A 26,012-nucleotide genomic window follows, 5' to 3' on the forward strand; every position below is an offset into this window, starting at 1 on the left:
TCTTTTATGGCTAGGGAAGTTGAGCATTTCTTCATGTGTCTATTGGCCATCCTTCTTTCTTCTTCAGAGAAGTTTCTCTTTAAGTCTTTAGCCCAGTTATTAATGGGGCAGTTGTTTCTTTGAGGATTTTCTGTTGGGGTATTTAATTATTTGAGTTCCAGATATATTTTAGATATGTGACCCTTGTGTGTTGTATGGCTAGTGAAGATCTTCTCCCTTTGGCGGAGGGGTGGGGGGGTGGGAGAGGGGGGGTGTTGGTGGTGGATGGGAAGGGATGGGAAGGGGAAACGAAGGAGGAGGGAACAATATTTGATAAGAAATGTACTCATTATCTTGCCCATGTTATTGTAACACCTCTATACAGTATTTTCACTATAAAAAATATTTAAAAAACTTGTAATTCTAGTTAGTCAGGAGATTGAAATTAGAAAGCTCTGTTTTCCAGACCATCCTGAGTAAAACATTAAATGAGACCCCTCTATGTCAACCAATAAAAAGCATGAATTACCTTCCTCCTATTTGAGTAGTGTAAATAAAAAGAGTGTGGCATTGGCCAGCCTAGGTAAAAAGTTAGAGCTTATTCATATGACAATCAATACAAAAAAGTCTTGGAAACTGCAAACATGGGCAAAGTAATAGAATGCTTGCATTGAGTGTAAAGCCTTGAATTGAAAACACTAGTAATTCCTTACCACAACTATATGGGTTCACACACACTAAGTTATGGTATATGCAGGGGGGAAAAGTCCAATGGTGTAACTCCTTTGAACAACTTACAGTTTAGCAAAACAGTACCAGAAAACTGACACTTGAAGAGCTATGGGTGGATGTGGTAAACAAAGAGAGGCAGGCTATGAAAATGTCAACATAAGATTCAGTGTATATATGTGGAAATAAAATTAGGAAAATTAAAGAATGAGTGGTTTTGGAAGAGATGGGGAGAATGATGAAAGGGTGGCGTTGGTCTAGATGCACTATCTTCATAAGCTGACATGTTGAATTGTAACCCCTTCGTGCAACTACTTAAAATATCGATTTACAATATTGGAGTTGAACAAAAATAAAATAAAAATTATGCATGTGCACATCTTACACCATCTTTTTTTTCGTATCAAGGTAATGTACAAAGGGATGTCAGTTACATAAGTAAGGTAATGAGTATACACAGCATCTTGATACTGTGAAATGATCAAAAGTCAAAATTATATTCCTTAAGGTAGGCATATTTTTAGACTCAGCTACAGAACGTTCCTATATGAACTTTCAAAAGTTGGTCTTTTTACCTGCAAGCTCGAAGGAGCTTCATCCCACCTATATAACAAAACATCAATAAATAATGTTAATTCACTCCCACCCAAAAGCTGGGTTTTACATTAATTAACCTAAAATCTAAAAAGAAAAATATAAGATTAAAATGATGCTTTGTAGGAGAGATTTGATGTAAGTACTTGGAGATGTTGTACACCATACAACTGAATTAGCTTTCCCTAAATTAACAGGGCTAGCATGAGACTCATAGCTGCAACCATAAAGCATTCATACTACCTTCTAGTCATCTCCAGAAACTCACAAGAAAGACAGAAGATGGAAGAGTTGTGAGGAAGTGCCTCTCATGGAGCATTCTCAACAAAAGGAGCAATGACACTCCACTCTAGAAAGACTCAAAGCCCAGTCTGGATCCATCTTCCCTATCTCCTTAGGGAAGGAAAATATGTCAAACTCCTGGTAAGAGCAGAAAACTTTGTGAAGATAAAAATGAAGTTACAAAATGAGAAAATGTAAAAATTATTTTAAAATTATACTCTTACATTGGTACATAAATTTACCCAGATTCCTGTCAGAATTGTCCTACAATAATGACTAAGGAATAATGATAGGACGACTGCAAAAGGCATATCAGACATGCAGAGAAGCAATTCATCCTGAATACTGGTATATAAATGGAAATCATAACACAAAGAACCTTCTGTTCTCACCCTCATTGCAAGGTCATGTACTGAGTAAAACATAACCACAGACTATTGTTGAGTGTGGGACAAGGGCAGAGAGGGCCTCAGAGGTACATGTACAGAGGAAAGACTTAGAGCTGAGAGTTGAATAATCATTAAGAAAAATCTCTGGTCAGCCATTCCCTAATCTAAACACAAAATAGTGCTGAGGAATTTAAAGCCTATGATGCATTTAGGGTAGCCATAGCAACAGTGTTACAGCTTGGATCTGGAATGTCCTCTAAAGGCTCATTTATTGAGTGCTGGGTCACCAATATAGCAGAGTTCAGAGGCAAGAAATGTGATTAGATATGACCTCATCAATAGATTAATTATAATTTGATGACACTGTTTGGAGAAAATTGAAACTTTAGAAGATGGAGCCTAGTTGGAGAAAGTTGGTCATTGACAGCCTGGCTTAGAAAGGGTTATCTTAACTCTAGATCAACTCTTTATCCTAATATTTCCTAGATACCATGTGGTGAGCATCTTTCCCCTCCACATACTGTCACTGCCACAAGATTTTACCCTATAAAAAATTCAAAACCATAAAAGACTCAAATAACCAAAGTTTAATAGAACCCTGAGCCAAAATAAATTTTTTCTTCTTTAAGTTGATTTTCTAGGTGCTTTGTCACAGCAATAGAAAAATGATAAATATGAACAACAGCATCCTTATCCAACTCTGCTTAACCAAAAATCAGACAAACAGAATATTTTAAGAGAAAAAGGGGTGCATTATACACAGAAAAGGAGGAATTGCCTAACAGTTGACAGCATTAATATCTATGTGCCTAAGAAGACAGTGAACAAATATAGTACAGAATCTTACAGAACAAAGATTGAGAAATAGGCAACTCCCAGGGTCTTCTTTCCCAGTAAATGAGAGCACAAATTTTCAGAAAAACTATAAGGATGTATAAAACTTGAATAACATTATCAACCATTTTGATGTAATTAACAAACTTAACCACTTCAAAATACATATACATGTAAAATACACATGAAACATGCCCTGAAATAGAGAATAATGGGGAGAGAAAATAAACCTTGTAAAATTAGATTACCTTTACACAAAGCATGTTTTCAATCTACCAGAGAATCAACTGTGAAATCAATAACAGAAAGATGCACAGAAAATCTCCTAAACGTTATGCTTTGAGTTGATTATATTCCCTTAAACTTAATTCTAAACTTCAGCACAATAAAATAATACTGAACACAAGGCTTTTAATATAGAAATTGAGTTAAATGAGACCATAATTTTTTTTGGGGGGGTCCAGTCATGGGGCCTGAACTCTGGGCCTGGGCGCTGTCCCTCAGCTCTTCAGATCAAGGCTAGCACTCTACCACTTGAGCCACAGCGCCACTTCCAGCTTTTTTCTTTTTGCTTATGTGGTGCTGAGGAATCGAACCCAGGGCCTCATACATGCAAGGCAAGCGCTCTATCACTGAGCCACCTTCCCAGCCCCAAATAAGACCATAATTATGGGTATCAATCTAATCTGATTGATATTCATATAGGAAGAAAAAAATTAAGTCACAAAGAACCATGGGATTCATGTCTAGAAGAAGATGCTTTAAGGTCACAGGAAGAGGAAATTCTTTGGCAAGCCAAGAGGAGAGGCCTAAGGGGAAATCAAGTCTCTTGAAAGCTTGTTCTTGAACCTAGAGAATGGAATTTAAGCTTTTTAATGCTACTTGGCTTATCACAAAAACATATAAAACTAATGATATTTTAAGATATATTTTTATTGTGAAGATATTGTAGAGAGGAGTTACAGTTACATGATAAGGTAATGTGTACATTTCCTTTCAAGCATTGTTACCTGTTCCTTGGTTTTTCCCCTAACATCCCTTCCTGCCCCACCTCCCCAACTCTTCCCTCCCTCCCACAAAGTTGTAAGGCTTTTTTTCAACGTAGTGTCTTATACATCTCCTTGTTACAATGGGTCAACCTGTATTCCGTTTCAGTATTTTGTTATTTCCCTTCCCTCCCCAAATTAGAAAAAATATATATACAAGATGCAGGTTACCAGAATCAAATACAGTGAGAATGGGGATTATACCATGGGGAAAGTACATACAAAAGAAACATAGTACATTATAAGTACATTAAAAACAACAGAAAAAAAGATAGAACCTCTTGTGTCCCTTGTGTTGGGGTTCATTACACTTAGCGTCAATTTATATGGTCATATGTGCATAGTTTTTTTTTGTTTTACCATTTCTACTTCTCTGTTAAGATTATCCTAGAAGTACCCTAGTTATTGACAATAAGGGAAACCATTGGACCTATGTTTCTTTGGGTCTAGCTTACATCACTTAATATAATTTTTCCAAGTCTTTCCATTTCCTAACAAATGGGATGATACTATTCTTTCCAATGGAGGTATAGAATTCATATACATATACATGTATATGTATACATATGTATGTACATATATATGTATACACATATGTATATAGAGGAAATATATATTAAGAAAATATGGTATCTATATCTAGATATATAATATATCTATATCTAGATATATAATATATCTAGATATATAATATATATTATATATCTAGATATATAATATATATATTATATATCTAGATATAGATACCATATTTTCTTTTTTTTTTTTTTTGTCGGTCGTGGGGCTTGAACTCTGGGCTTGGGCACTGTCCCTCAGCTCTTCAGCTCAAGGCGAGCGCTGTACCACTTGAGCTACAGCGCCACTTCCGGTTTTCTGGTGGTTTATTGGAGATAGGAGTCTCATGGTCTCTCCTGCCCGGGCTGGCTTTGAACCGCGATCCTCAGATCTCAGCCTCCTGAGTAGCTAGGATTACAGGCGTGAGCCACCAGCGCCCGGCACCGTATTTTCTTAATATATATTTTTTAACATTTACCTAGACATATATATATATATATATATATATATATATATATCTAGATCTCTCTGTATATATACCAGAGAGAGAGAGAGAGACAGAGACAGAGACACAGAGACAGAGACAGAGAGACAGAGAGAGACCACATTTTCTTAATACATTAATCTACTCAGGGGCATCTGGGTTGGTTCCATAGCTTAGCTATGGTGAATAATGTTATGATGGTTGTGCTGGTAACTTCAGTATGGCGTTGTTTGTCATTATTTAGGTAAATGCCCTAAAGTGGGATTGCTGGGTCATAGGGGAGCTCTATGTGGAGTCTTTTGAGGAACCTCCATACTCCTTTCCCAAGTGGTTGAACAAGTTTACACTCTCACCAACAATGCAGTAGGGTTCCCTTCTGGCCACATCCCCTCCAGCATCTGTTGTTATTAGAATTCTTGATTATAGCCATTCTAACTGGGGTGATATCTCAATGTTTTGATTTGCATTTCTTTTATGGCTAGAGAAGTGGAGCATTTCTTCATGTGTCTATTGGCAATTCTTATTTCCTCTTCAGAGAAGTCTCTCTTTAAGTCTTTAGCCCACTTATTAATCGAGCTGTTGTTTCTTTGAAGATTTGTTGGGGGATTTAATTTTTTAAGTTCTAAGTATATTTTAGATATGAGGCCCTTTTCTGTTGTATGGCCAGTGAAGATCTTCTCTCAGTCCGTGGGCTTTCTGCTAGCTATGTCCTTTGCCCTGCAGAAACTCTGCAGTTTCATGCAATCCCATTTGTCTAACCTTTCTTTGATTTGTTATTTTTCAGAGTCAATATTAAGAAAATTTTAGCGTGTGCCAAGGAGCCCTAGAGTTTCTCCTATCCCTTCCTGCAATATTTTCAGGGTGTCTGCTTTCACTTCAAGGTCTTTGATCCATTTGGAGTTAATTCTGGGGCAAGGTGATATATAAGGATCTAGCTTTAATTTTCCTTTTTTTTGGGGGGGGGAGGTCCAGTCGTGGGGCCTGAACTCTGGGCCTGGTTGCTGTCCCTCAGCTCTTCAGCTCAAGGCTAGTGCTCTACCACTTGAGCCACATTGCCACTTCCAGCTTTTTTCTTTTTGCTTATGTGGTGCTGAGGAATCAAACCCAGGGCCTCAGGCATGCAAGACAAGTGCTCTACCACTAAGCCAACTTCCCAGCCCCTAGCTTTAATTTTATACAGGTATTTAACCAATTTTGTCACCACCATTTACTTTCTTCCATTCCATTTTTTATCTACCTTATTGAAGATTAGATGGCTATAGATCTGTGGATTCATTTCAGGGTCTTCAGTTCTATTCCTTTGGTCCTCAGGTCTGTTCTTATGCCAATACCAAGCTGTTTTAATTACTATGACTTTGTAGTAGAGTTTGAAATTTGGTATTGATATTCCTCTAGCACTACTCTTTCTGCTAAGGGTTGTTTTTTTCCTATTTGGGGCCTTTTATTGTTCCATATGAATTTTTGGATTGCTTCTTCTATTTCTTTGAAGAATGAGGTTGGGATATTGATAGGTATCATATTGGATTTGTAGATAGCCTTTGGACATATTGCCATTTTCACGATGTTAAACCTCCCAATTCAGGAACATGGAGGTTTATCTACTTCCTATGTTCTTTTTTTTTGTTGGGGGGGGGGTCCGGTTGTGGGGCCTGAACTCTGGGCCTGGGCTCTGTAGCTCAACTCTATAGCTCAAGGCTACTGCTCTACCACTTGAGCCACAGTGCCACTTCCGGCTTTTTTTTCTGCTTATGTGGTGCTGAGGAATTGAACCCAGGGCCTCATGCATGCAAGGCAAGCATTCTACTACTGAGCTACCTTCCCAGCCCCCTATGTTCTTCTTTAGTTTCTTTTTTCAGGTTTTTAAAGTTTTCATCTTCTTTAATTAAGTTAACTCCTAGGTATTATATTTTTTGTAGGGCTATTACAAAAGGAGTTGCTTTCCTAATTTTAGCTACTCTCTTATTATTGGCATACAGAAAAGCAATTGATTTTTGAGGGTTAATTTTTTACCCTGCTACTTTGCCAAAGTTTCAAATCAGCTTGAGTAATTTGGGAGTGGAATCCATGGGATTTTTTAAATACAAGATCATGTCATCTGCAAAGAGGAGAGTTTTACTTCATCTTTCCCTATTAAGTCCCTGTATGTTTGCATTTTTGTTATTGTTGTAGCTAGGCATTCTAATACTAAATTGTAGAAAAGTGGAGAGGGTGGACATTCTTATCTTGTTCCTGAATTTAGAGGAAATGGCTTTAGCTTTTTGCCATTAAGTATAAAGCTGGCTGTAGGTTTGTCATACACAGCTTGTATTATATTGAAGAATGTTCCATGGATTCCTAGTTTTTCCAGAGCTCTCATCATATAGGGGTATTAGATTTTTTCAAATGCTTTTTCTACATCCAATGAGTTAATCATGTGGCTCTCATCCTTGGTCTTATTGATGTGATGAATTATATTAATTGATTTGCATATATTGAACTAGGTTTGCATCCCTGAAATGAATCCTGTTTGATCATAGCATATGATTTTTTGATGAGTTGTTGAAGTCGATTGGCCAAAATTTTGTTGAGAAGTTTTGCACCAATGTTCATCAAAGAAATGGGTCTATAGTTCTCTCTCTTTGATGAGTCCCTGCCTGGTTTGGGGATGAGGGTTACAATGGCTTCATGGCTAGAGTTTGGTAATGAACTTTCACTTTCAATTTCATTGAAGAGTTAGAGGAGTATTGTTGTGAGTTCTGCTTTGAAAGCCTTGTAAAATTCAGCTGTAAATCCATCTGGTCCTGAGCTTTTCTTGGGTGGGAGGTCTCTTATTGCTGTTTCTGTTTTGATGCTTGATATGGGTCTGTTACATTGATTTAAGTCATCTTGGTTTAGTTTGGGCATAATTTCAATGTTTCTGAATTTGGACAAATTTTCTTTGTGACCTAAAAATGTGGTCTATTTTGGAGAATGTTCCATATGCTGCTGAGAAGAACATGTAATCTGATGTTGCTGGGTGAAATATTCTGTGGATGACTGTTAAGTCTAGTTGATTTATGCAGTTGTTTAGATCCGAATTTTCTCTGCTGAGTTTTTACTGGGTTGATCTATCCAGAGGGGATAATGGTGTTTTAAAGTCCCCAACAATTAATGTCTTTGGATCTATGTGAGATTTTAGGGAAGTAGTATTTCTTGGATAAATTTGGGTGCTCCGTTATTTGGTGAATAGATATTTAGAACTGTAATATCCTCCTGGAAGACAGACCCCTTAATTCATATGTAATGACCTTTTTAAATGTCTTCTCGCTAATTTTAAGTTGAAGTATATTTTATCTGATATTATGATTGCAAACCCCACCTGTGTATGGGGGCCGTTTGCTTGATAGATTTTATTCCAGCCTTTTATTTTCGGTATAAATTTGTTTTGGGGGCAAGATGTGTCTCTTGAAGACAGAAAAAAGTTGGATTTTGTTTTTTGATCCAATTGGTTAGTGTATGTCACTTAACTTAGGAGTTGAATCCATTGATGTGAGAGTTAGGATTGAGAGGTGTTTCCCTATTCCTGCCTTTTTTCCATTATTTTTTCCATTATTTTATGCCATGACTGTTCTTGCTGTTATTACATAGTGTTTTATGGGCTGTTTCACTGCCAATATCCCATTCTTGTTGGTTTTCTATGTGGAGAATGTCTTTGAGGATTTTATGTTAAGCAGCTTTGGTAGTGATAGATTGTTAAAGTTTTTCCTTGCTGTGGAAAGTTTTTATTTGCCCTTCCACTATGAATGATAGCTTAGCTGGGTAAATTATTCTTCGTTGGTAGTTATTAGTCTTCAGGGTATGGAATACCTCATTCCATATGTTCCTTGCTGTCATGGTCTCTACTGAGAAGTCTGAGGTATTCTGATTGGCTTACCTTTATAGGTGATTGTTCTCCCTGGCAGTTTTAAGAATTCTCTCCTTAATCTCTATTGATCCTGTATTGACTATAATGTGGCAGTGGGATGCCCTATTATGGTCTGGTCTATTTGGGGTTTAAAAGCTGCTTGTATCTGGATGATCCTGTCCTTTTGTATATTTGGGAAGTTCTCTGCTGGGATTCTGCTGAATACATTTCCTAATCCATTGTCTTCCTTTTCCAGGCCCTCCTCAATACCTATCAGTCTCAAATTTGGCTTTCTGATTGTATCTTGTAGCTCCTGCAATGATCTGTCATGCCTCTAAGTTTTGTTATGAATATCTGTGTGTTCTTTCTCTATGGATTCTAAACTATCTTCTGGCTCAGAGATTCTGTCTTCTGCTTCCTCCATTCTGCTTTCAAGGCTTTTTACTTTGCTACTTATCTTTGTTCCTTCTTGCTGGTTTTTCTTAATGGTGGCCAGCTTTTGATATAGGTTTTCTTTTAAATCTTAAATGGATTGTCTTACCTCCTGGAGTTGGTTTTTGGACTTCTCTTTCAACTCCTTTAACTGGGTGTCCATCTTTTCATTGGCTTCTTTCTCCTTCTGATGAAGTTCCTTTATCTTTTTTATTTGTTGAGAACATGAATTCTTCTATTGATTCTTGGTTGGCCTCATCATGTTCTTGTATAGCCCCAGGCAGGGTGTCCACCTTTTCATTCAGATTTACCAGCCATGCTTTTAAAAAAGTCTTGAGCATTATCCTCTGGGTCATTATGGGACTTCTTGATTGCTTGTTTATGGGGAGGTGGATTCGGGGTTAGTTGATTGACCATGATTCTGGTGTTTCTAAGGTTAGTTCTATCCGTTTGGAGAAAGATCCAATCCAATATAACATTAGGACAGTATTTTAGGACAGGAGCCAACCTGGTGCCATGTAGATGTATAGAATTTAGGGTTTCAAAATTATAGGTATGTTTTTCCCTATTTAGCTCTCTTTTTCTTTTCTTGGAGAGGGGTATTGTGATTCCGGGGTGGAGTTGTAATTTGTGAGAAGACCTGGGTTTGTCTGTAAGTAGTCTAAACCTTAGGGTTAACAAGATGAGCCCCTTGTACTCAGTCAAAATGGAAACAACTGCAAGTTGGCTTAGTTATAAACCGTTAGAATCAATGGACTGAGGAAAATGAAGAAGAGAAGGATTAAGATTGGAGAGATATGAGTTTAAGTAAATTAAGAAGACAAGTTGGTTAAAATGATAGAGGGGTAAGAACAGCTTAGAGGAGAGCTATGTGTAGTAAGAAGAGAATAGAAACCTTGTTTCAGAGTGTAATAGGTAGAAAATAATTTGAAGAAAGATGATGTAAGGAATGGTTTAGAAATATAGATGAAAATAAGAAAAGAAATTGTATCTATATGTGTATTTGGGAGAATTGCTGATATTAGAAAAAGTCTATTGAAAGAATATTGGAAAGTTGATTAATCTGATAATTCCTGTAATTATTATGTTTACCTACATAGAAGGCCTTACTTTGGGAATAGAACTAGATAGGTTAGCTCTGAGAGTAATACTATCATGTGGAGAGAAAGAAGAAAGAATAAAAAGAAAAAATAAAATAAAATTAGGAAACTGAAAAGTGGGAGAAAAAACTAAATAATAGTGAAAATACAAAAGATTTAAGTAAAATAGCCAATCTTCAAACCAAACCAGAAATTCTCAAAGAAATAAAAACAACAAAAAATCGAACATTAAAAATAATCTGAAGTGTAAGTTTTTTGGTTTTTACCGATTCTTGATAAAAAACCTTGTATGCCTTGCAATAGTCTACTTTCCTTGTGGCTTGTTTGGATCCTGACATCTCTTTGACAAGGAAAGTTGACTGTTACCTAGAATCCCATTCTCAGGCTTGATGGCAGAAAGTTAGTGGGATTCAGATTTGTGGTCTTCTATCACAGGTGTGGAGCTGTGTTTCCAGGCTTTCCCAGGTAGCCACCGGAGGTTTAGAAACAGAGGTCAGTTCTTTGTTCACTTCTGATGTGGTCCCTCCATTTTGGGTGGGAAGGGAGGGCTGTGGGGGTGGGGGTGGGGATCTTGGGTCAGAGGGCTTTGGCACCCCACAGAGAATTGGATTACTCACAAGATATGTAGCTGGAGGTATGCTGGACCACAGAGCCTGTGTTGTAGTGGCCAGGATGGCATTGGCAGGTTCTCAGGGGAAGAGTCTGGGCATTGGCAGAACCAGGTAAAGGGGGGTGGTGACTGCAGAAGCTGAAGGGTCTCACTCTGCGGGGTGGGGAGTCCAGGCACTGGGAGGACCAGTTGGAGTTTGGGACTTCAGGCTGCAGTAGGAGGCAGTGGTGCTGGGCTGCAGCATAGATGGTGGGTGGTAGTGAGCAGCCTTGGGGGCGGCTGCTTGCAGCTGCCAGCTGTGATGACCTGGGGTCTGTGTGCAGAGGTGGCAGGAATCCACGAGGACCTCTCCAGCGTTGCAGCCGTGGGATCTTGCCTTGGCTCCAGCAGCTACTTTGGAGCGCTTACCCGGTGGTGCCAATTTCTGGCTGTTGCAATGGCGTGTTTGCTGAGTCCACTCAGTGCACCTCAGCGGGCAAGTCCTTACCAGTTTCCCTCCTAAGTTTCTCTGGGTCTGGTGTTGAGAGTTTTCTTCAGGTTTTGGATGCTTCTCTGCTTAAAATGTGCAGAAATTCTCGGCATGGTGCAGAGCCAGGTGGTGCTGCCGCTCAGCAGGGGTCCTGATCACTGTTTCTTTTTGCTTTCCTCCTTTGCCTGTTAGGATATTCTTTTTGTAGTAGGAAAAGTCTTTAGGTATTAGGAGTTTGATTGGAGTGGGTATCTTGAGATAAAATGTGTGCTGTGACCCTAGATCTTAGTTTGGTCAGAGACACGTAGTGGGACTTCCTATGAGAGAGTCGCCATCTTGAGGTGAGCCAAAAATTAATGATATTTCAATGATATTTAATTGAATGTTAAATGAAAACAAAAACACCAAAGCACCAACATTTGTCTGATGCAAGTAAAAAATATTTTAACACAAAATGTGTTGAATCAATCATCTAAGCTGCAGAATTAAGAAACCAAGGAAAATAGAGATAAACCCAAACAGAAACAAGTAAATAAAAATGAAAAAAAAGAAAAATTGGTGTAATTTTGGGAAAAAATAGAAGAGAGCCTGGTGTTGGTTGCTCAAGTCTGTGAGCCTAGCTACTTCAGAGGCTGCAATCACAGGATCACCATTCTCAACCAGCCTGAGAAGACTTTTCCCCATTTCCAAAATAACCACTAAAAACCAGGCTTGGTTCAAGCAGTAGAGACTAGGAACACAAAGCCTGACTCCAAAAAAAAAAGAGACAATAAATCTAATTTTTCTGAATGTCAATGTCTCAATAGGTTTTTTTTTTGGCAAAATCACTTTTCCTCATTCCATTCTTAAAATCATTTTTCGAAACCCCATTGTTCTATTTTCATGTTTACAAAGTACTTCAACTATATTTAGCTTAGTTTCCCTATTTTTCACCATCCGCCTTCTCTCTGGTACTCACACTAAAGAGAATCTATTTTACATTCTTGTCATTAATTCTAAAGGACTAGGTTCTGCATATGAAAGAGAGAATGCAATATTTTATTTTCTTATTCTGGCTTATTTTAACACTAGTTCCATTCATTTTATTCAAGAAAATATAATTTTCTTCTTTATGGTCTGATGGTATGCAAACTATATACTACTATATGTTATTTTTCCAACTTAGGAATATTTATAAAGTTAATGATAAAAATCGTCATGAACCGAAACATCATAACTTCCCCACATGAGTAAGCTATAGCAAGAATTCACCAATATAAATGTACTCACTTTAAAGAATAATTTCCAGTAGTCACCAGTATAGCACTTATCATTTTTCCTTTTTAAAGAAAGTAACTATTATACATTACAATGATAAATGTTCAAAGAAAAAGAATATTTACCTGCAATTAACTAAGTAAAATACTTATTCTATTTAGTTAAAATGTATCTGAAAAATAGATTTCAGATCAAAAGACCCAATTTTATTAAGTTTAAGTTGAAAGTGATGAATTATCTCTTGATAAATCCTATCTGTTCATAGAGAGTGGATAAAATTTTACCCAATATGTGGAGTTCATGTTCAGGGCATCATAATAAATACTACTAGGGAGTCAATTGGACACAAATTATATAATCCCGTTCTGTCTCTTTTTAAATGAATACACCAATAGCCTAAAGTGCAAATAACTGGCCCAAGGTTATTCAGTGTCTTATGACCAAGTATATAAATGCAAATAGAGCAATATGAGTCTGGTGCACACGCATACCCATTAAAGTGAAGCATCACCCAAATCGCTATGCTTGATTTGAGAAAGATATAGACCATATTGCTCTTCTTTCTACACACAAATTGTCATACACTTTTAGATGGAAATAGCAAAGGACTGGTTACTACTGCTCATTAATATAGAAAGAAGATTATATTTTCTAGAATCAAAATTAAGATATTGAGATTGAAAAAATAAAGTTACACCAATGATACCAATGCTTTAAATATTAACATGCATCTTTTACAGAAAGAGCCATATTGCTTATTAGAATCAGCATTTATATTTTAGCTTAAAGTCACCATTGTTTCTATAACTCAGTTTAAAATGTTTTTTAACATATCCTAATTTTTATAGTTTCCCCTTATCAAAAAATGTGACTTCTGAAAATTACAGTAAACTATAATTGTCAATTATAATAAGTCAAGTGAAAAAAGCTTATACATGGGAGTCAAAGATTTTGTTGAATTTCATTCAACCAGTACTTAGTGAGCTATTGTATAAATTACTTACCTTCCATTTTCATGTGTGTAATGGGTTGACGGTACCTTATTCATGGAAGTAAAGTCATATTAATATGCCTCATAAAATATTTCTCTGGAGGAAAAGTGAAATAAAATGAATAGGATATAGTGAGAATCATGCTAAGGAGTAAATTTATAGTTAAAATCATGTAAATTGAAAAAGAAGAAATATCTGAAAACCAGACTAAATTTGCAAGAAACTTGAAGCCAGAAACTTGAAACAAAAAAACAAACAACTTGAAATCAGGTGTTTATGGCTTATGAAACACAGGAAACTGAGGACCAGACAAATTTTAGTTCAAAGTCTGGTCAAGCAGAAAAGTACAAGAAACTCCATCTCCAGATAATCAGCAGAAAGCCTGGCTGTCAGCATGGCTCCCAGTAGTTAACCACCAACCAGCCAATAATGAAAACTATAAAATATTAATAAAAAATTTGAGAAGACACAAACACATTTCATGTTCATAAATTCAAAGACATAATTTAGTTAATATGGATATAGTACCCAAATTTGGACATAGAGATCCAAAACATTATCAATATATCCCAACAGCCTTTTTTTATAACTAGAAAAATATTAGTCTGACAGTTATATGGATTCTCAAAGATTATAAATTGATGTCAGAAAAATAAGACAAAATGTCATGGATTGAAACTTTTTGATTTCAAACACATTATGACAAAAGTATAATGGTTAATTTTATGTGTCAACTTGACTGGACACTGTATGCTCAGACATTTGGGTAAACATTATTAGATGAGGTGTTTCTGGAAGAAATTAACATTTGAATCAGTAGACTAAGTAAAGTACATTGCCTGCTGTAATATGAGTAGGCTCTTCTAATCAATTATAGACATCAATAGAGCAAAAGATTTAAGCTAGTAGAAACTCCACCTTCATGACTATTTCAGTTGGGGACACTGGGTTTTACTAGCCTTTGGATTTGAAATAAGACTTTGACTCTTTCTAGATATCAGCATTAACTTTCTTTTTTTTTGGTAACTTAAATTTATTATGAAGGTGATGTACAGAGGGTAACAGTTACATAAGTCAGGAAATGAGTGCATTTCTTTTTGAACAGTGTCTCTTTACCCCCTCTCTTATTCCCCTATTCCCCAAGTTATAAAGTTCATTTCCACCATAGTGTCTAGTGAGTATCACTGTTGAATTGTTCAACCTTTGTTCCACCATTTCTGTGATTTCCCCTTCCCCTCCCCAAATCAGATAAACATATTCAAGACAAAGGGTACAGAAATAAAAACAGTGACAAAAGGAAGTAAAACAAAGGAAAAAGAAATAACTGCAAACTGTATAATAAAAAACCCTTTTTTCCATTTCTTGAAGTTTTGTTTCAATAAGAATTAATTTATATGATCATATGCACATCCCTATTGAGCCATTAGGAATCTCTCCTAAGAATAACCTCTTTTGTTCTCCATGTGTGGATCCTTAGAGTGCTGTTTAAGTATAATTACTTGTCTTTTACTATCCATTGAATTAACTTGTAGGTTTATAGACATATTCTACTTGTTACAAATGAAGGAAAACATATAGCCTATGTTTATTTGGGTTGTGCTTACTTTTCTTAATATAATTTTTCCAAGTGTTTTCATTATCTTATGAATGTGGAGATGTCATTCTTTCTGATGAAAGTGTAGAAATCCACATTTTCTTGATCCATTCATCCACTGAGGGGCATCTAGGTTCATACATATCTTAACTATGGTAAACATAGCTGCAATGACTATGGTTGTGCTGGTGGCTTTAGTGTGAGGTGGTTTGTTGTAATTAGAGTAAATGCTCAGGAATGCAATTTCTGGGTCATAGGAAAGCTCTATGTTTAGTCTTTTTAACTTTCATACTGGAATTGTCATGTGTCATTTCCTGGTTCTTAGGCCTTTAGAATCAGATTGTAATTATTCTTCAGCCTTCCTGAATGTAGGCTTGGCAATCAAAAATTGTCTCAGCATCTGAAACCATATACACAATTCTTTTAAAACACAGATAAAGATATATACACAGCTAACTTATATTGGGATTAAAATTCAATAACTGTAAATCTCCTCAAAGAGAACAGGAAAAGAGGCTCATGACTTTGAACTTCACAAAGAGTTCATAGAAATGACATCTGACTTCATGGACATAATACCAAATGAACATGCAGTAAAAGAAAAAAACTAATAATTGAAACTACATCAAATTTTAAAAACTTCTTCACATCAGAGGACACAACTGACATGAGTTAAAATACAGCTTATGGAATAAGGAAAGTATTTGTGAATCCGTTTTCCAATATAGAGTTCCAATATCTCAAACAAAAACTAAAACAACCTAATATTAAATGAAGAAAAGACATTATAGTTTAAACCTGGAATGTATCTCAATAGTTCATGTGTTCTGAAGGTTTGGATACTAGTAGATGAAGTTTTGGGCTATTATTGGATCCTGGCACTCTGATCTCTTTAGTGGATTTATCTGTTGATATTTTTCTGGCTTTATTGGAAGATAGTGAAGCTTGAAATGGGACCTAGATGGAGAAAGTAGGTCACTGAAGGCTGCCCTGGAAGGATATGTAATGGAATATGAATTAGCTTTAAAATGGAAAAAAAATCTTGTGATCTGTTGAATCATGGATGAACTCAAGGATTCCCTAAGTAAATAAACCATTTGTAAGTAACAAATATAATTTATGCCAATAAGATGTATCTATCATAGTCCAATTAACTGAAAATTGGTCGATGATTACCATGGTCTGCAGAAAAGTAGAAAAGAAATGTTTTTAATGAATGCCCATTTTAGATTTTCAGGATGAAAAATAGTTGGAAATTGTTTTATAACAATGTGAATATTGTTAGTACTACTGATTTAAACTATAAATTTTGTTATGCATTTTATCTTCAATTATTGTTTTTGGTTGTTGTACAATGGAGTTGCCATTTATAAAACAGTTTATGAAGTTTATGAATACAATATACCTTGATCCATGTCACCCCTTTTAACATTCTCACCCATCTCTCTCCTCTCCACCCCTTTCCTCACTCTTCTTAATTTTGGATACACATTTGGTTCTTATCTACATTCAATCCCTCTTATCTTCATTTTGCCCTTGATCCTACCCTAACACTTATGAGTACCTACTTCCTGGTGTTTTATTTTGCTGAATTTTGACTAGCAAATTACACTAGTGGGGTTTCCCCTTGAATTGACCATATTTCAGTTAATACAATTGTACACACTTGCATACCACCCAATTTATTTTCCTATAAGTTTATAAGCTAAATTTTAACCATACTAACTAGCTAGCTAACTAGCAAGATGATAGCTAAACATATATGTATACAGGCAGATAGATGATAGGTAGATGACAAATGGATAAATATATAGACGATACATAATGATGAATGTATATATAAATGATAGGTAAATTGAGAATACACAAATTGATAGATAGTAGATTATAGATTGATGATTATAAGAAATAAAGTGAGAGAGAGGGGGGATAGAAAGAAAGCAAGCATATACAGAGAGCTACATACCATATACACCAAAACTCTCAATTTGTGATGGCTCAATAGTCTTGATCAGCTATGGCATCTGGAGATCTTCAGCTCTGAGGATATTATTTCTAGAAAATAAAGAAGTTCAGTGTTTTCCTCTTCTCCAACTGTTTATTACATAAAGTCAATAATCAATAAATGTAGCTGTCAATTCAATAATTGCCAATTGTCCTTGGTCTATTGTTATTTCCATTCCAGAGTTGATGGCAAATAGGAGCTTTGTTACCTGAACTAGTTACATGAAATTCAAAGTACCTATATCATTGCAACCACCTACATTTTGTTTTTGCTACTGAAAGGTTTCAAAAAAAGGAAGAGTGGATTTTTTTCTCCATGACACTGTTAGCTTTGTTGTTTAATATTTCTTAGGCAAGATCATTAAACTAATGGTGAGTCTGACTATGACTATTAGTATCCAGTTCATGCATTTCCATCTTGTTCAAATGATTATGGAAAATGTCTTTTTAACCAAATTATTTGTATACCAATTCCCTGAAATGTAAACCTGGTCATTATGTCAAAAATAGGGAATGAGGATAGTCTACTATATCTTATTTTGGTTAACATATTCTGACTGCTTGTAATTATGACCTTTCTCAATACTCAAAAACCATCCATCCATTTAGCACTCATTCAAGTATTTTACTGAGGATAAATGACAAGATCCCTGGTCTATAGTTGTAAGACTCTGAATAACCTTTACAGAAACGTGGAGCATTTGCCTTTCTTCAGTCTCCTGATAGCTCCCTGATTTTCAATAGCTCCACAAAGATTACTGACATTAATCTTACTACAAATGCCCTAAATTAGATACTTCTTCAGCCAGGAAAGAATTCAGTGTTCTTCTTCTGCCATTTCTATTCAACTTTAGTAGTTTAACTTCTCTTCACCACTTCAGTGCCAACATGCCAACATGAAGAACATTATTCTTGACATAAATAAATGAAAGCAAAATTGAAGTTAAGATGATAATTTTTTTCCTCTTTTGCTATTTGCTATTATACTACTTGGCCTAACAAAAAGAATTTTTTCCAAATCTCTCATAGAATAACTACAAACATTTTGTCTGTATTTGAAAATACTAGTGTACTTTTAAAATGTGCCTTTCTACCACTGTTCTAAAATACACCTGCCAGTGTTGTCTTGTATTTTCTCATTTTCCTTCTTTGCACATTTTTGAATACCTCAGGTTTTAATCACACCTATGAAGGAATCTTGTAGGAAGTGTTTTGGTATTATTTAGGCAACTCTAGTTGTTGTCACAAGAACCTTCTTGAATTCATGATCAATATACCATTTTTATTAGCTTAAGAATAATTTCTATAGTATATGGAATTTTTCTTGTGAATCTTAACACTTTGTTACTTCATTGGTTAATCTTTCATAGATGTTGTGAATATAAAAAGAAATGGCTCATGGAGATAGATTCTAAAAAACCCTTTCCAGTCAAGCCCTAGGAAACATCCATTAATTTAATCTCCTCCCTAGTACCTTCCACCACCACTCCTCCTTAGAGGTAGGTAGTGATCAATTTTGCTTAGAACTTCTCCCTTGGAGAAGAGAAAATCTGGACTCGTTCTAACCCAACTGGGACACCTTCACCCCTTATGCTCTTAAAATGACCTAAGTGCAACTAACTCCTACTTCAGGCTTCCTGCTTAGGCTGTGCATATCATGTAAATACTTAAATCTAGGAGGTGGCAACTTTGTGTATTTGCAAGCTCCTTCCATACATCAGTCAAATCTTGATCCATCATTTCTCTGAGATGAGCTACCTATCTTCAGGTTCTAGAGAGCATGCTTCAATCATGTGTTTGCTTTTGAGCTACCTAGCTCATGCCTGTAATTGCTTATAGCAATGTATTTTCTTTCTGGTAAACTCTTTGCTTTATAAACTATTTGGTATAATCACTTCTCTGTATTCCCAACATTATTGTTTCACAAATTTCTCTGCTAGAGTCTTCACTATCTGTCCTTTATAACCTGAGATATGAACTTGAGAGCAAGGGGAAAAAATCAATATCTCCTTTAAGTTCCTGAAGGGACATATTACTCCCAATTCCTTACTCAGTCTCACCCAGAATGCTTTGAACACAGGATGTGAAATTTCTTCTCCAATGACTAGTAATCCAACACAAACTGGTCGTCTTACAATTAATCCATTTCTGACTTAATCTATCTGGAATTAGCAGCAGATCCCACAGAGAACTTAGTGACCTGGTCTTTCCTTTTCTAGAAATCTAGTATAATTTTATGTAACTGTGGGGGCTGCCACAATCAAATCTCCTTATTAATCATTGGCTAGAGCTTTATTTATATTTACTGGTTTATTATAAAGAACATAACTCAGGAACAGCCAGATGGAAGATTTGAATAATAACTAGTGGGGAAGCAAATTCTGTACAAGGATCTTTAGAGACCTTAATTTTCACTTACCTGAAAGCTCATAAAATTTTTTAGTTTGGAGATTTGTAAAATTTATCTCCAAATCACTCTTCTTGGAGCTTGGCAGATGGGGCTGTAAGTCCCAGCCTTTGATCCATTAATTGCTTTGTGTTTTTGGTGTTTACCATACCCTGAGATTATCTAGGGGCCTCATTTTATTGTAATACAATTCTTGCATGATGAAAAGGGTCCTATTATAAATAACCAAATAAATCCATAATATTCAGGAAATACTTAATGCTTTAGATTTTTTATGCCTGGAGTCAGAAACAAGACCAAACAATTTCTTACCAAATCACTGTCCTTTGCTATATTTTCATGGTATTATTGCTTCTTGAAGCTCAGTGTTGATATCTAAGTACTCATTGTCAGAGTTCTCATCTGGCCATCAGCAGGCAGTTTGAAAATTGCCTAAACTTAAAACAAGTTAAATCTTTCAGTTGTGAATCTGGAGGAATAAAACAATTGGTAGAGTGCTTACCTAATAAGTATAAGATACAGTTTAACATCAGTACTGACAAATAATACATACATACATATGTACATACATACATATATACATATATACTTTCTGTAACCGATTCTAAACATCTCTGGACAACATTCATAATGTCACCTTTTAATAAATTCATATATATGTGAATATTTATATAATATGTATGTATATTAACTTCCTGGCCAATTCATCACATTTCTTTTTTTTTAATTGCGAAAATACCGTACAGAAGGGTTACAATTACATGGGGAAGGTAATGAGTACATTTCTTATCAAGCATTGTTGCCTCTTCCTTTGTTTCCCCTTACCACGGCTTTCTATCTCCCCCCACCCCACCCCCTCAAATTTCTTATCAGAAACATCGGTCTGCTAAACTGACCTTAATTATCATGCCTGATAAAAGAATAATTCAGGAAAGATGTGAACATAAGTAAAGATGATAGAAAATGTTATTAGAAAAGAAATATGGCAGAGAAAGAGCACATCATCTAGTTATGCCACAGAAAGACATGTCTGTTTCTTTTAAGGTTGTAGCACTAGATGAGATTTGTACTACATCCTTATTTCCTCATTCTTTTGTACATTTCCTTTCTTTTTTTTTAGACCCCTGCTCCCATTTCATTGTCAAAAAGTTTTAGTTTATCATCTTATTCTGCCGTATGCAGTTGTATACACCACAAGTTCCCTGACTATATGCTTTCCTCCAAACTCAGAATCAATGAGGTTATGTTGTCAGAAAAGCATAACTTTCATTCTGCAAAGTTATTTGCATTCAAGTATTTTACTCCAGGATTTCATTATTAAACTGAGGAATTGTCATACAATTTGGTATTATTACCCATATATGACCAGGTGTATTTCTTGCTATACTTTCTTACCAGATTATTTCTGCATTTTATTTATGGAGCTATTATTAATGTTCTTATCAATACTTATAAAATCAAAAATATTTTTACATAAGTGTTTGGTGTTTTGCTAATTTTAATATCCTAACTATTTTTTAAAGTCTCTTCTAACAAATTTCCTGTAACTTTTTCACTCATGTGACATGTTGAACTAGATACAAGACATCCTGTATATATTATATTAGGAATATATAATATATGATATATCCAAAAAATATATAATATAATATGTTTATTCAAAATATATGGAACAATAAGATTTAAGAGACTTGTTCAATGTACAAACATGCCAATTAAGTATTCTTCTTTTTTAATATACTTAAGTTTATACAATCCTAATGAATGAAAAAACAAACTGAAAGCATTGACTGCTCTATTTTGTCTTTTATGTACTGAAGATTCTGTGGTAAATTTAGAAATGTATTTCGATTTGGAAATAAAGAAAACTCAAGATCCAATATTAGAAATTGACATTTAATTTTTAATCTTTGATTTTTTGACTTAAGTATAATTAGATGGATCTGATTTACCAAAATTTATAATTAAACAATTGTAAGCTGTCTCAAAGTGATATTTTAGGTCTTTTACTTCCATTGAAAAAAATAATCTAATAAGATTTTATAACTTACTAAAGATAACAATTTCCTTTTACTTGAACTATTGTCAAAGAATTTAAAATTTGCCTTTCAATATTTCATAACATAGTATTCATGATAAACATTTATCTAACTATAAATAGGCTGAGAATTTACTATGCATAAAGTATAAGATATAATACAAATATTAGATGAATTACATAATTAATTAGAAATTACCTCCATGTCACAACAAACCCTAGAATAAACTCCATCTGGAATTAAGAAAGTAGAAAGCAAGATATGTTTGTTTTTGCCAAACAACACTGCATATTGTGGTGGTTTTGTAATTTGAATTAAGTACATACTGTGTTAATATGTTGGGGATTAATTATGTTTTGATAGAGAAACCAAAAGTTATAGTAGTCTCTATTTCCCTATAACCCAGTTAGTCCAAGATGCAGAGTGAGTCATGGGTACTTGCGTGACATTTTTCTGGAAGATATCATGAGTAGATGGTAAATACAATATCCTTTAAGGGTGAACTGTTGCTTGTTAATGATCTGGAGATAAAAGACTTTGGAAAGCAACTATAGATTCTTTTCCTACTCAAATCTTTTATACTTAGAATTTAAAATAATAAACATGTTTTCATAGGGATTATAGAATCATGAAGGGAATATAAAATGAGTAAGATTACTTTCCTATCCTGCTTGTATCTTTTAATAATTTATCCATTGGTTTTGAGTGGATTTGTTATATAGTCTTCTGGCATTCTTAAAAATCATAGTTTTAAAAAAGGAAACAGGATGAACATTAAAAATGAAATAAAATGTAGTGTGTTTTTAAAGAATCTCAGCTTTGTAGCCAAGATTTTACATCTTTCTCTATGGACTCAATAAGACAAGATTCCCAGTATTTTACTCAACAAATGTGGTGTGAAAAGATTGACTCCAGAGATACTTACCATAAAAAGCATTTTACAGGATGTCTGGTCAAAGGAAATTTTTTAAGCTATTGATGCTCTCCCTATTCCTTAAAACCTGATCTCTTGATCGTGTGTGTGTGTGTGTGTGTGTGTGTGTGTGTGTACACACAACATGAAAAATTCGTAAACAATAAAAAATTTCAAAACAAAAACATGCTCTGTATTCCTGCTAATGTTTCCCCTTGTCCTTCCCTTCACAGTATATGATTTTATTGTTTAACATGGGGCTTTGATTCCATATGTCAAGCTCTCAGATTTGTCTCTTTAGGCTGATAAGTATATTGTAAATAAATGAATTATTTATAATTCCTTAATAGAGGTGTGTTCTGATATAAAATGCTTCTTAAATGGGAAGGTAATTATACTTGTTGGCATAGAATTTTAGTATTTTACACTATCAGCATGTTATGCACACTATGAGAAGCCTTAAATGTAATAATGGATTTTTAGCCTTTTTAATTTGTATTATTTTGCAGTCGTCAATTTGAGCTGCAAAGAATTTGCACCCATGTATAATTTTTCACTTTTATGTCCTAAAGATAGACTGTACATGGGTACATTTAACCAGATATTGAATTATTTAATGACTTTACATTTCAGGACAAAGTCATATCACCACTTAATACAAGATTACAAAGAAAAGCTTATTTCTAAAGGAATTTTGAATTTATGAACGTAGCAATATCTGGGAATTACATGAATGGACTTTATTCACTTTTTCAGCTCTGCGTGGATAAGAACACAATGCTTCCTATATGCAAGAAATGTTTTTCTCTATTCATCTTTTTTCACCTCTGACCTTCCTTGTATAGAGAAATGTGGCTCATCTCAATGAACTGTTGTAGCTATTAAATGTTTGTCTGTAACACTACTTTGGTAAGTCCACATTGTTCAATTTTTCTACACTTTTTCAGTAAAAATTTTACTAAGGATATTTGCAAATATTTCAATACAGAATAGTACTAAACCTTCTCCCTATCTGTAATTCAGCATCCACAATTATAAACAAATGATTAAGATTTTAACCCTTACAACTTTCCCCTTTTATAGCTCTATTTAATTATTTTATCATAAAGGTGATGTACAGAGGAGTTACCATTTCATAAGTCAGGTAATGAATACTCCTTATTAGACAATGTTATCCCTTACTTTGCTCTCTCTCAGTTACTCACACGTTGTATCATTCATTTTCAACAGTGTCTGTTGAGTACCACTGCTGCCTTTGTTTATTCTTTGTCCCCACATTTCTATGTCTCCCTTACCCAGCCTGCCCCCAACAAATAAATGTACAGACAAGACAAAGGGGGAAAACAAAACAAAACAAAAGCTCTTGTTTCCATTTCCTTGAATTCATTTCAATAAATATTTTACATGCTCAGAGGACTTATGCCTTTGTGTTCACATCTTGACTAAAACTCTGGATCCCATATAATTTGGAAATTATATCTATACGCACCTCTAAAATAGAAGGGGTTCCTTTGTAACTTTAGTTTTTAATTAAAAATGTAAAGTACTTATCATACACAACATTTTGCTAAAACCATTATTTCCTAATATCATTAAATTCCAATCAGTTTGCAAAGTTACCTGATTGTCCCATGATATTTTAAAGAGTTTGTGTAAAATCTTGCTCAAATTAGTTTGTACATTGAGAAAGGGTGATATGTTCCTTAAGTATCATTTAATTTATAAGAACTCCCATCCCTACTCTATTTTTGTTCCTTACCACTCTTACGCTTAAGAAACAAAAAATGTGGCCTATAGATTTCCTGGTTGGAGTTTCTACTCAGAGCATTCTTCATTCTTCTTTGTTCTCTAATACATATCTTAGAACATAATGATCAGGCCAAAATTTTAAAAAACAAAGAACTTGCTGATTTGCTCAAGATTAATTTTTTGATGAGTACTCATAAGTGATATTGTAGTAGAATTCCAATAAAAGTATATAATATCTTCTTATCTCTATTTTTATGAACTGTTCTCCTTTTCTATGACTTTGCCCAAATAAATTTTTACATGATCATTTCAATTTTCAAAGTCTTTACTGAATAATTATATTCATATTATAAAGAAAACCTACCAACTACTATTTAGGTATTTTAAAAATTAGAAAAAGAAAACTAATTCTATTATATATCTTCTATTAATCATTTATCTATCACCTGTCTCTAATTTTTTAAGAACTTTTAGCATACAGTATAAAGTTAAAAGCCATAAGGTGAGTGTAAAATCCATAACAAAACACTAATTTTGTTCCCTATCATTGCTCTTATCAGAGTTTACCTATTCTCAAAAATTGTCATAAAATTTAAAATTGCTATTATTTCTAATAGCCATTTAAAAATGAATACTTTATTTGATTTTTATAAATTACCTTTACAATAGTTCAATTCATTCTTTCAGTTTACTTTTACTAAGTGCTTTAATTATATATTGTGTTGTATACTAAATCTTAAATGTATATGTTTTTTAATTTGTATTTGTCTGCAATTGTGATGTTAGAGTAATTACTTCAGAAAATATCATTTTTTTCTTGCTGACTATTTCTCTTTGGAACAGGATGCTGGTGGTTGGTAGAATAAAGATTATATCTATCATCTAGCTATCTATCTTAAGAGTAAGAAAGAGAGGAGAAAACAAGGAATTAGAAAGGAAGGGAAAAGACAGAAGGGAAGAAGTGGTAAATGCAATGAAAAAGAAAGGAAGAAAAGACAGAAAGAAGAAAGAAGTGAAGGGAAGGGAAGGGAAGGGAAGGGTAGGAAAGTGAAGGGTAGGGAAGGGAAGGAAAGGGAAGGGGGAAGAAAGGAAGGAAGGAGGGAGGGAGGGAAAGAGAGAGAAAGGGAGGGAGGAAGGAAAGTGAGGTCGGAAGGAAGGAAGGAAAGAAAAAGAAAGGGAAGGAAGGAAAGAAGGGAGGAAGGAAGGAAGGAAGAGAGGGAGGGAGGGAGGGAGGGAGGAGAGAGGGAGGGAGGGAAAGAAAGAGAAAGAAAGCAAGACAAAAAGGCCAACATGGAGAAACAAATTGAAATGCCAATTATGAAATAACATATATTATTATAAAATTTTTAAAGTGATAATATATCAAATCATAAAATAGTATATGTAGTAACCCTATATTGGGGCCCATAGCAACATTCCAAGTTTTTCGTGAAAAGACTGGAAACTACCAATAATAAAAACTAATATCAACATCATTCCAAACATCTGACATGGAAGGCAGCTGCCCAATAAGATTGGCAGGGAGTAAGTAAGAAAGTTCATATTCAGAGTGGATGAATAGGATGGTCCAAATTTTATTGATACAAAGATTTATTTGGTTTTCCCAAGTGCTTTTTTCTGATCATTGGGCTTAAAGGAGTATCAGATAGAGTGCACAAATAGTGGCTTATCATTTCCAGTGATGTGTGGTAT

The sequence above is a fragment of the Dipodomys ordii genome, unplaced genomic scaffold (genome assembly GCF_000151885.1).
Source record: "Dipodomys ordii isolate 6190 unplaced genomic scaffold, Dord_2.0 Scaffold109, whole genome shotgun sequence".
Classification (NCBI taxonomy): Eukaryota; Metazoa; Chordata; class Mammalia; order Rodentia; family Heteromyidae; genus Dipodomys; species Dipodomys ordii.